This window comes from Ochotona curzoniae, unplaced genomic scaffold (genome assembly GCF_017591425.1).
Source record: "Ochotona curzoniae isolate NIBS_2020 unplaced genomic scaffold, NIBS_Ocur_1.0 scaffold_4505, whole genome shotgun sequence".
NCBI classification, from domain to species: Eukaryota; Metazoa; Chordata; class Mammalia; order Lagomorpha; family Ochotonidae; genus Ochotona; species Ochotona curzoniae.
In genome coordinates this window covers 56,677,471-56,687,147 of record NW_024467118.1, presented here as the reverse complement: position 1 = coordinate 56,687,147, position 9,677 = coordinate 56,677,471, and positions in this window count along the sequence as shown.

The following is a 9,677-nucleotide window of genomic DNA, read 5'->3' as shown; positions in this document are numbered from 1 at the left end:
CCTGTCTACCCATTTTTCTTTGGAAATGCCTTGGAAGGGGAGAGGGTGAGCTTATTTTTCACTTATCTGCTGTTTCCTACCAGAGCTTTGGCTCTGTGGCTCTTCTGTTGTCTTTACATAAGGAGTGAGGCTAAGGAAAGGAGGCAGAGATGTTCGAACAGAAACAGCGGCTTGCTTTCTTATTAGAGACAAAAAGGACCACAGTATCATGATTGCTGACATTAGAGACTTAAATGCTAGGATTAAGTATGGTGAATTATCATTAAGTTTGTAAAAAATTGAAGTAAAATGATTGAGTCTATTGCAGTTTAAAAAAATGAGTATATATATATTTTTGTGCTAATTGTCACAGGTTCCACTAACTGCTTCTTACCTGGGCTAAAGACACAAATACTCTCTTTTCTTGAAGAGAGAGGAATGCAAGGACAGTATCCATGTGTCTCTGGCCAGCTGGGCAGAATGAGATGCTCAGGAGCTCATCTGCATGAGGGTCCCCTGAATCTCTTAGCAGGGGTGACAAACAGAGTAAAGGCTGGGCCTTGGCTGCCAGTCCAAGGCCTCCAGGTAATTCAGAGGGAATACTCACACCTAGACAATGAAGAGCTGAGTAAATGGCCAGGCAATTTTGATGCACTTAAACAAAATTATCCAGGAGCCGGGATTCAAACAATTGCACTAGTAGTGGCCACAAATCACAAGAATGCTATGAAGAGATTGTGTATTTGTGTGTGTATGTTTTTATGTACTTCATCTTATCATTTATTAATATTTATCACTAGGTAGAGTTTTCAAAAACATTGACCCCACATCTGGCCTTACCTGTTTTTGGCATCATGGGCAAATTACCACCTGTTAAAGACTTTTTTTCTGGGAAGTTCAAGAGCTGAGGTAGATTTTTGCATTTTTTTTTCTGGTGGTGATTGGACCCAAAACACAAAGTAGAATTTGTGGCAGAGACCTCATGTGGTACACAAACCCAAAATATCTACTACATGGTCCTTTGTATGAATGTTTGCCACCCCCTGGTCTTGAGGAATTGCTAGCTTCTTGTCCACAACTTGATTTATGGTGGTTTTCTCATTTTATCCTTTTAGCCATGCTGGGAGACAGGTAGGACAGTTGTTATTAGGGCCTTTTTTTTCAAGGTGAGGAAACAGAGAGCTGGAACAGTTACATAACTGCTCCAGGGTCACATTCGTGGTGGTAAGGCTGGGAGTAATTCCCTGGCCTCCTCATTCTCCAGGCAAGGGACCTCTTGGTGCATCCCAGAGGAACCAGATGACCCAGCTCTTCTGCACTCATGGACAAAAAGAGGTTGAAGTGCATCCCGAAAGAATGGAGGGTGCTCAGTCTGTCTATCCCATCATAGCAGACAGCTCATTGGGGAAAGTTATTGGGAAAGGCTAGAAATGTTTAACTGGCCTTAATACAGACTTAGGCAAGCAGGGCGAGGAAAGTTCACATTGCCTGGCAGCAGTGATGTCTCAACTCTCCCAGCTGACCAAGGCCTGCACTGCAGGGTGGCTGTCAGGCAATCATGTTGCACTTGTACCACAAGCTGCTCAGGCCCTGGGGCTTTCAGTACCTCCACTTGGAACCTGCTCCTCTCCACACCATGAGCTCCACCACTGATGAATGCTCACATTATCCCTGGCCACAGTCCTGGGCTGGCAGCTTTGGAGTGCTCTGCCCCGGCATAAACAGCCATCTGGGCTGAGTAGCGGACTTGTTCTCCTTGCCTTCCTCTCCAGCCCCGCCCAGATGAAGTCTCCCTGATTTTGGTACCCAGCTGTCCAACTCCCCACTGCCCCAGGGCTGAAGAGAGGCTTTGTGTCCCTAATGCAGACCAGCGCCTGCCTAATCCCCTTGAACTTGACCAAGTAGAGACTTGAAATGAAGACACATGTAGGGCTAGGCTAAGTCACCCCCCAGGCAGGAGGGACTGGGGCCTGCCAAGATCCTGGCTTGTCTGCTTGTCCAAATGATTTAGGAAAGTTGGGGACAAATGGTAGGAGGCTGGATTGAGTGACTAGTTGTTCTAACAGCTTATAATTCCAAGTTATTGAATAATTTCCTAGGAGCCCACTTTAGTAAGATTAACAGCTTGCCCATCTTCTAGACAGGCCACTAAGAAGCAAAGAGGTACAGCCATTACTGACTGATGTCTTCATAACTAAGTCCCATACTTATCACATAGAGAAATCCAAGGAGAGACAGCAAAGAGGCAAAGAGGAGAAAGACAAGTGAGATCGTGAGACTGATTCACAGCTGGAGGATGTCAAGAATTGGGGCAGCAGAGGCCAAGGCTACAGCACTTGATGGGACAGCCTCTGGAAGACCCTCCTTGAATTCGGCCTTGCAGTTGTTCTTCCTATAGTGGACTCAAGACAAGGCTGCCTTTTCAGTGCATTTCACCATTCTCCTCCCTTTTCTGGTCCAGCACACACCTCCTCCCCTCTCCTTTCCTACACCCAAGACTCTTTGGCACAGCCTAGTTCAGAATCTGCATCTTCTCTAAAAGAATTTATCTACTCTCAGCTCCTTTCTTGTACTTTTTCTGGTCCTTTTTTGTTTCCTGTTTGGGTTCCTAAGTTTGAAGACCTGCCCTGTTTCTTTCACTAGGTTGGGAGCAACTTGAAACAATCTCCTGGCTGATTCAGTAGTGGCACACAGCACTTTCCTTGCTCATCAGTAGACATACAATAAATCTTGACATTTCCCCATGCCTCTCCTAGCCAGCAGGTAAAAGAAGCCTTCATAACCATGCAAGGTCCAGCTAGGGAGTATAGTTGCTGTAAACTCAAGATGGGCTTTTTTTTTTATTATTAATTTTATCTGGGACACCAGGTTGCATCAGACACTGGTAATTTCCAAGCTTGCCAGCAATCCACCCATCCGACATTTCTGCCAATATAAACATTGCCAATGATGAGAAGAAGAATCAGCCTTCCCTGTCTTCTGAAGTCATCATGTATAAAGATCTGTTAGGATTTATAGAACACAGTTCTTACAAAGGAGCTCACCAGGCCTGAGCTCCAAAAGCACATTTTTCTGTTCCAATTGCATACTCTTAAGCCTCTTCTTCTACCTGCCAAAAGAGGCAACCTGCTGTGCCTGCTTATTTGCTGGATCGCTGCTGATTTAGACTCTGCAAATAGCAACAAAAAGCTGGTTTAATGAGATTGGAAAGTTCAACTGTGAACACTGAAAGTCACCTGACATTAAACCACTCAGCTACGTGGAAATGCTGCACTGAAGTGTACTCATTGCTCATGGAGGTTCTTCTTTGGAGCAACTGGTTTGCAGCAGTGGGAAGAAGCCACTGGGAGGATAAGAAGAAAACACATTGTCTTTACTCACTCAGGAGCCATCTGGGAGACAGAAATAGATCAAGTGAACAGAGAACATGGTCCTCACCAAGCAACAGGCTCCCAATCCATTTCAGCGGTTTGTTCCACACGTCCTTTCTCGTAACAATTTATTTATTGTTGGATAGGCAGAGTGATGGGGAAGAGAAGGATGGGATGGAGAGAGAAAGATGGAAAGCTTCTAGCCACAGGGTCATTTCCCCCAAAAGGGCCACAACAGTCAGGGATGGGCAAGGCCAGAAACTCCATCAGGGTATACCATGTGGGTGCCATGAGCCCAAGCACTTGGACTGTCATCCATCACCTCCCAGATACATTAGCAGGGAGGTGAATTGGAAGTAGAGTGGCCAGTACTTCAAAAGGTGGCATTCCAATATGAGATGCCAACATGGTAACTGGTAGTTTAGTCCAATGAGCCATAACATTGGTCCCTCCCCTTCTCTTAGAATGTGGTACAGATAGGGTCCATTGTGATGCTCAGTATTCTAAAGTATGCATTTGCATTATGAGTGCATTCTTGTGTCTGAGCAATTGCAGAAATTCATTTGCCCACTCAGTAAAAGGAGGACACGATGAGAGTATGCTGCAAACCAAGAGTTTACAATTCACCTGATTCTGTGTGTAAATCATCTGATTCTGTATCTGATTAAAAACAAAACCATAAATTCATCTTTTGTTTCTTATCATTACATAGGGCTCTACTTGTCCTTTTCATATAAAGTTGAATGTCTCTTTCTTGATGGCCTCCATTTGTCATCCACCCATCTGCCCTGAATTTTACTGGCTCAGACCAAAGGTGCTTAAAACCAGGCTTGGTTTTAAGGCCAAGTGTCACGGGGCCTGCAAACTCCATGTAGTCAGCTCCCCGGTCTGCCTGTCTGGGACATGCAGCATTGCAGGTGAAGTTTCATGTGACACTAGCCATGGTTGCTTGCCCACTCTGTGGCAATGTCCTGGGTTTCTGCCCGGCCACATTCTGTTCTGCTCCCAAGCTCAGATGGGCAGCTCCAACATCAAACACACAGATCTAAGTCTGCAGTCAAGTTCAAGGACTCTCAGTTAAGGATTCAAAGTCATGTTGCCTGTATATATAATAAGCAAGTAACACAAACAAGTGAAATGGACTGGATTTAAGAAAAATCAATACACAGATCTCTTTAAAGAATTCAACTGTAACATAAGCTGGTTGCATTTCAGCGTGTGTAAGAGTGATTTTATGTAGTATTTATAAAAGTAGAGAGCAAGAAATGTTTAATAAAATATTTTAACTTAACAAATGGTTTTTTTTAGTACAAATCTGGAAACCCAATACTCGTTTTTCTGCACCAAAATGTTGATACTTGTTCTTTCATTTTGTGTTCTGAACTTCATTTAAAAGAATTTAGTCCAATGTTTTAGAATCCTGGGACTTCAATATTGCTACTTTTATAAAGCAGTTTTGTCCTTCAACTCAATAATATTAATTTGTAGTACTTCCTTTGTGCTATCAAGATTAATTAAGGAAAGAAAACTCAACAGTGTCATTTCGTTTTCAAAAGTTTGGAAACACACTCTTGGAGTCCCATGTCTGACTACTTGGAGGAGGTGGCTTAGGCTATCACTTTTATTTTTGGAAATTCATTGCAGTGGAGCTAAATGGGCCAGATGACTCCCAACAAGGTGAGTTTCTCAGAGGTAGTTTCCTTAGAAATGAGTTATAACAGTCTTTATGCCATGTAACTCATGACCAGCACTCTAAAGAAAATTTCCTAAGTTTACTATATGTGGCCCAGTTTTGGACAGTTAACATGGATATTGCATTTCAACATCTAAAAAAGCTCATTCCAGCTCTAAACTACCCCAAGTGATCTACCCAAATGCCACGAACTATGGCAGACTCTGGTGCTTGTTTATGAGGGTCTTGTAACTCATTACACCATCCACAGTTCAAAGCACAGAGCCCCGTCTAGGCCTGTGTGTTAATGGCTGCATCTCTGCCACTCTGCAGCACTAATGTTTTAGCGCTAAGCAATTGCTAGTGAATAATGTAATGAAAAGGCTAAAGTTCCATGTCCTTGCAAATGCCACCTTGCTACATTTCCTAATTAGTCTGACATTAACACCAGGCAGATCTTAGATCACAGTTTGTAACCACTCAGCCTCACACTCCCCAGTGTGTGTTCAGACTTCCAATGCTCTTCGGGAGTCACCGATATTGGGCCTCTCATGATGGTTCATCCAGGTGACTTTCCAGCCCATGAATCAACTCTATGAACAAAACATACCAACTCATAAGCTGCAAATGGATAATAACAACAATCTTTAACTTCTGTAGCCTGTGCTTTCAATACACAGAGCAATAAGATTGCTGGTGGTTTCTGTTTGTGATACATCCTGTCTGTGACATTTAATAGATTATTTTGTATAAGCCCATCACCTTTCTGGTTTTGATGACTAGGCTAAGATTTCTCTTAATGTATAGTAGCATTCAACTGCAACATTGCTTAATGTATTCATGAATAATGAATAGCCACAACAATAAACTTCAATATGTGTCCTCTTCTTGGCTTTATGCTTTTCTTTGGGTATCTTTTTTATGCTCGTCATCATGATGATTATCTTTTGCTGCAGGAATTATATTCTTTTGACACAGAAATACAACAACCTTCTTGGGATAGCTTTCATTCCAGAAGAAGCATGAATCAGAATTCAGTAGATAAGAGCAGTGGCATTAAACTTGGAACTTTCTCTCAGTCTCGTGCTCTAGGTCTTCTCTACGGATACAGGACATCTTCTGAGGGCCTACCTATTCTAATGTTTTAACATTGTAGGGCCATACATGCTAATGTACTTTTGTGGCTCTATCCCAAAGTCAATTGGCCCAAAAGTGGGACTTTTCCCAAGGAAAGAGAGTGAGTATTCTAAGTGTTAATAGAGCCTGACTATAGTGCAGCTGTATTGTCAATAGACCCAGCACCATCCAGACCTGGATGTGACCACCTGTTCAGCATTTCTTTTTCACATTGCACTCATATTTATTTAAAAAGGGAAAAAGGAAGACAGGAAAAAAAGGAGAGAGAGAGAAAAGAAGGGTTCTGTTGATGCCATGTATCCAATGCAATCAGGAGAATGCTAAGCCTTTTACATGCAAGGCCTCACTTACTTTGCCCAAGAAATTCATGTGAAAGATAGTTTTGTGTTATCGTTACTTCACAGGTGAGAAAGAATCTCAGAGAAATTAAGTGCCTAATGGCCAACATCTTAGAGAAGGCTGTCTGTCTTGGTTTCCGTTATCGAGGCTTACAACTCTGAGACAGGTAGGAGAGCGTGGGGCTCACCAACCGAGCAGTTCTTCCCAGAAGTTTTAAGCATTTTGGCATATCCCCCACCTCCCTAATCCTGGAAGTTTGTTTCCAGTGTTGGAGGATTCGTCAGTAGCCTCCACTCTACCTCTCATGAAAATATAATCTTTCCCCACAATCTTGGATGTTCAGGGTTTACTCTTCAGCTTGCTATTTTCTTGAGGTTTCTGGAACAAGGGGTAAACCACAGCCCAGTTTCTATTTTATTTCTTTCCTGATTGCAGCATAGTTTAGATTTACTAAACACAGCATCTCAAACAATCAAGAAAAATATGCAAAGAAAAGCAAAGCTCCTCAGTGCTCAGCTACTCAAACACACCCTTGGGGGCCATGATGGGAGAAAGATTTGGGAGCCTGCCATGGTTTGCTGCTCATATGGGCTTGGTCTGTGCTATGGTCTCTCAGTCCTCGCTCCCCTGGAAGCCACAATACCAAAGGCAAGAATTTAGTTTGATCGGGGTATCTTGTCACTTTATACTATGGTTATAAAAAGAAAAAATAGCCTGGGTATACATTCTTAGGCAAAATTGTCCCCTGCTGGTCTTTTCCTTCTCTTTCTAACTTGCAGAGTTCATTAGGATACAACTGCATCCACAGAGGCTCTACAGAGAAGGACACTCAAGAGAGATTCTTCCGGAATTTTCTCTCTCTGGGATGGAGTGTGGGCATATGGAAAGTCTGATTTACTGGATAGGGAAATTCTCAAGTCACAAAGAAGTCAGGGCTACAGACTAAATACGGTTTGATTGATACCATAAGGGTTCAAGTGCTGGAAGGTTGGTCTTCAATGTGGTGATAGTGAGAGGTGATGAAACTTTTAAAAACAGGAACTTGGAGCTGGTTGTCGAAGACCAGCTCCAGCCAAATTCAGAGCTCAAGAAGGGTGCATAAATCAGCGGGAGAGAAGACAAGAAGAGACATGGGCCACTATGGCATGATGCTCATAATGGACAACTCAGAAAAGATGTCTTCTTTGCTTATACAGAGATCATCACAAGCTTTTGCACAACATCCAATTTTTACTTCATGGTTAAAAGAATGACTACAAAAACTATCCTAAAATACATTGTTATCATTTTACTTCAGAGAAAACAGTTTCAGCAAGCCACAGTTACTCATTCAGACCTACAGTTACCCGGCTGAAGACAGGAACTCCACAATTGGCAGCACAGGCGGTTACATAGTGACAGGTGGCTTACTTATATCCAAAATCAGTCTTCACTAAACCTAAACTAGCATTACTTAAAATTTCAAGAATACAACATTTAAAGGAAAACTTATACATGGAAGGAATTTATAAAAGCATATGCCATAGAGTCTTCATTAATCCTTACGATCAATTATACAGTACCGTCACTTTCACCTAGTACTGATTCAGGTGTACTTTGTTCTTTTGCTAAAACGCAGTGGGAAGCATCAAGGCGGCTCGGCCTTTCTATGAGTGGAGGGCCTTCACAAGACACATCTTTTTATCTTTGTCAACTATTTTCTTTCGCTAAATGTAAGTGCCAATATGAGGTAGAAGCTTCCAACCATCTTCCTCTAGAGGCACACAACTTTTATCTCCCTTTTAGAAGGTGCCTCGTGTACTTTTTGCTTTGCGTGGTGGGAAGTCTGGGTGACTGCATCATTCCACGCGTTGTAGCCATCTGAGGCTGCATGGTAAACAAACTCTTTGTACCTCCATGATTGCCATCTGTCCCGAGATATTATCAAGCCATTTCTTAAGGAGAACATCACGTATCTTAGAGTCAGTTCCAGGACAGAAGTGGGCACATAATAAGACATTTGGGAACAATATGGACTCAGTTGTACTGTTGTTTGCTTTTAGCTGTGTGCCGTTGTCTTTGTTGCTAAAGACCCTTTCACCATAGCATGATTGTTTTGCAGAAAAACAACACCCTCAAGAGAATTCTGTGCAATATCAGAGAGGTGATGGAGTGTCCACACAATGGGGTGAGGCAGCAATGAGGTGATTGGAAAGACATTCTGCCGGGCCTGCCGCAGAGCCAGAAACTCCTGGGAGCCATGCTAACTGAGGAGCCATGCTCGCTTCACCCTGGTGCCGTCTGCCTCAATGGCATGCCCACATGTCCCCCTCGCTTATCATTACATAGTGCAATAAGTTCATACAGCTGATTATGTTAGCTCTTACTTTTTTATAATATTAGTTATAGCTTAATTACACAAAAAGTATTGATAGAAATTTGGACACAAAAATTAATGTTTTAGAAGAATTTATTATGTACATTTGTATGAAATTTAACACTTAAAAAGTAACTTTAGCACTGCTTGCCATAGAAATTATAAACTCATTTGTGTCACTCCTCTTTCTTATAATGAAACACACATGTCTTGGAATAATGTTAAAACTCATCTGCAAGGTATATGAAACAGTACCTCCACTATTCTTAATATTCAACAATTATAGCTTCAAATTTCAGCCACCCGCCATTCTCCAAGCCCTTTCTGCAGGAGATATTACTAATCAATTTTTATAATCTATTACATCCTTTGTTTCTGATAAAATGTATTTCATTTTTTATTAATTCAGTAACTACAATGATTGTTCTTCGTGTACTATTTCTTGTCCCAGGCTTCATCCAACGCTTAAGTATAATACTTCAAACCATATGCAGAGAACTTGATGCTCTTCAACTGAATGATAAGCGAGGGGGACATGTGGGAAGCCATGCCATTGAGGCAGACGGCACCAGGGTGAAGCGAGCATGGCTCCTCAGTTAGCATGGCTCCCAGGAGTTTCTGGCTCTGCGGCAGGCCCGGCAGAATGTCTTTCCAATCACCTCATTGCTGCCTCACCCCATTGTGTGGACACTCCATCACCTCTCTGATATTGCACAGAATTCTCTTGGGGGGGGTTGTTTTTCTGCAAAACAATCATGCTATGGTGAAAGGGTCTTTAGCAACTTAAGACAATGGCACACAGCTAAAAGCAAACAACAGTACA